We start from the raw sequence: 3185 nt of genomic DNA on the forward strand, positions 1-3185 counted from the left end.
AGAGAGAGAGAGAGAGAGAGAGAGAGAGAGAGAGAGAGAGATCATATCTGTCACTGTAACAGATTTTTAGATATTTAAATTAACTGAAAATTTTCAAATTTGGTGTATTGGTGTACTTTTTCACGCTGAATCCGGGTTTGTGATTCATTTATTCCAAAAAAAAATTAGAAAAATGTTATAGGGGCATAAAGTTTAACTATTTTCTCCCCCAATCAGAAAACAGGATTCGTGCGTAATAGTTGTCATAAAATGGAAGTAAACATTAGAAGAAGAGGTTTTAGACAAACTGAAAGCTATGCGTATACAAAGTAAGTGGGAACAATATGTGAGAAAATTAGTTCGAGTGCACATGCAGTTACTTTGTTAGTGGCTCAGAAATTGTTTTTTGCAGAGCTGCTATCCAATACAACAGTAATTATGAAAGCATATCAGATATACACAAGTGAAAATTACCTACATTCCCATAATACAAAAATTGATATCTGAAAATCCCTTCGAATTAATTTCGATATTAAATAATAAGCTTAGAATATAATCACTCTATAACAATGCCTTTTCTGGACAGCCTTACTATATGCCTTCAGGTCTACCCATAGAGACAGCCAAAAATGATTATATTCTTTCCCCAATAAAATTAGATGTGTATATCTAAAACATATAATACATTAATGATTAACTAAAAGGAAAAAGGAAAGCAACTAAAACGAAATTACCAAAAAAAGCAGAAAGCAAGTAAGGCTGAAAGAAAAAAAAATGATAATAAAAATAAAACTTACTTAAGTGCAATAGCATATTAAAAATAACTTTATTAATTAAATATTAATGTTAAAAAACTAAATTGTAGAATATAAGCACTTTTGACCAATGCCTTTTCTGAACAACGTTACCACATGACTTCAGTACTGCCCATAGAAACACAGCCAGAAATGTTTATATTCTATCAAGTGAATTTGGAATTTTAAAGAAAATAAAGATAAAATAACGTTAATTTTTATACAAATTTATTTTCTTGCAATTATTAATAGATTATATGCATTTTTATAAGCAAAAATTATTGATCTCATAACAAGGAACAACAACTACAATATAATCATCTTGAATTTGCAACATGGCTCACCAAACGATAACAAACTGCAAGACCCCGAAACTTTCATTGACTAGGCTCACTTTAAGTCACATAGATCTTAAGTTGATGAAAATAATAATAATTGTTGCTAATTGAAATGAAAAATAAACACTTGTGTTATGTAATGAATTTAATTTAATTAACAATGGTCAATGACATATTTATTAAAGCATATGTAAATAACTTCAATGCTAATAAATTTTAAATTAGAATTAAAAGTAATATGAAATATAATCACTTAAAACTGCACCTTTTCTGAACAGCCTTACTACATGATTCAGTACTGCTCATAGAGACACAGTCACAAGTGGTTATATTTTATTGAATAATTTAGGTTGCTTAAAACATAACTTAATATGAAGTTATTTATAAAAGCAAGTAATCCCCTCAACCCACATTCCCCAAACCCTTCATTGGAAAGCTGAAAAATTGGATTATTAAACAACCTTGCTTACTTTATTTTAAAATTGTAGTATTAAGAATCCCAATATGAAAGTAGATCGATTGTCAATGAAATTATGAATGTGAAAGATTTATGAGTGTGTAATTTTTAATTTTTAATTGATATGTAAAAACAATAAAAAAAATTACTTTAATGGGACCTAAACTATGAAATTCTTCGCGGTGTCGTTGATAATTCCTTCCTTACCTCAATGATGCCGGTGACATATATTAAAAGTCTCCTTATAGAATTATATACATCAAAATGTATAGAACTATATTTCACCCACAATTTGAGAAACATACACTCATAACTTTTCGTTTTAGAACTTCATTGCATGAGATTGTTAACTGATACACAAAAACAATGGAAAAGTATTTCATTTAATGGGACCAAAACTATGAAATTCCTCGCGGTGTCGTTGATAATTTTTTTCGTTACCTCAGTGATCCCGGTGACATATATTAAAAGTCTTTTTTATAAAACCATATTCATAAAAAGTATAGAACTATACTATCACCCTCAAATTTGAGAAACAAACACTCATAACTTTTTTCTTTTAGAACTTCATTGCGTGAGAATTGAGTTCTATCATTTAAGCTTAATTAAAATATAGTTTGTTAATTATACTTGGATCCAATTTTTTGCCTTATATTTTCTTCAAGATATTTTACCTCACAACTCTTTTTATACAAATTTTTGTTGCATGGGACCAAAACTATAAAATTCTCCATGCTTGCTTTTATCATTGAAGCTAAGATAAATATATTTTGCTTTGAAAATAAAAAAGTTATTTAGATCTAAATTTGATTGGTGGCGTTACTTACTCTCCTATAATGTTGCTACAAATTTTGATGTAAACTTCTTTTTTCTACTGGACCAAATCTTAATTTTCTTATGCTAAAATGTAGCTAGGGACCAGTCTTCTTCAAAAATGTTAACAGTTTTTAATTTAGTTAAGAACTGAATTAGCGACAAGCTCTGAAAGATGCCGTGTGTGAGTAAATTGCTGCCTTAAGAATACCATAGTTGAATGATAAATGTCCGACTTGCACAGAATATAAATGATATCAAGAATTAAAATGGTTGAATAAGAGTTTTACGAGTCCAACAGCTGTTTCTGGGGGCTTGGTGGCCCAAAATAATGACTGTAGCTTGATTTCATCGTTGGATAACACCAGTCTCCGTCTTCAGGAAGAATTTTACATTTGGGGTGTTGACAGAATTCTTTCCTGAAGATGGAGATTGGTATTATCCGAAGAATTCTTTCCTGAAGACGGAGGCTGGTGTTATCCGATGATGGAATCATGTTACAATTATTATTTTGGACCACCAAACCACAATAAACACCTGCTGGACTCGTAAAATTCTTATTCAACCCCTTTAATTTCTGATATCATTTATATTCTGTGTAAGCCGGACTTTATTATATGTATACTTATGTATAGTCTTTGTATTAAATGTATTTAATATTTTTTTGTATTTCGACATGTCTAACTTGCTTGTCTTTACATTTACTCCTCTACCTGCTCAAGTTCAAATCTCTTGAGCACTACGAAGTGCATGCTATACAGAGAATACCTGTCTCTCATCTCTCTCCCCCTTTCTCTCTCTCTC

Source organism: Octopus bimaculoides, chromosome 7 (genome assembly GCF_001194135.2).
Source record: "Octopus bimaculoides isolate UCB-OBI-ISO-001 chromosome 7, ASM119413v2, whole genome shotgun sequence".
NCBI lineage: Eukaryota > Metazoa > Mollusca > Cephalopoda > Octopoda > Octopodidae > Octopus > Octopus bimaculoides.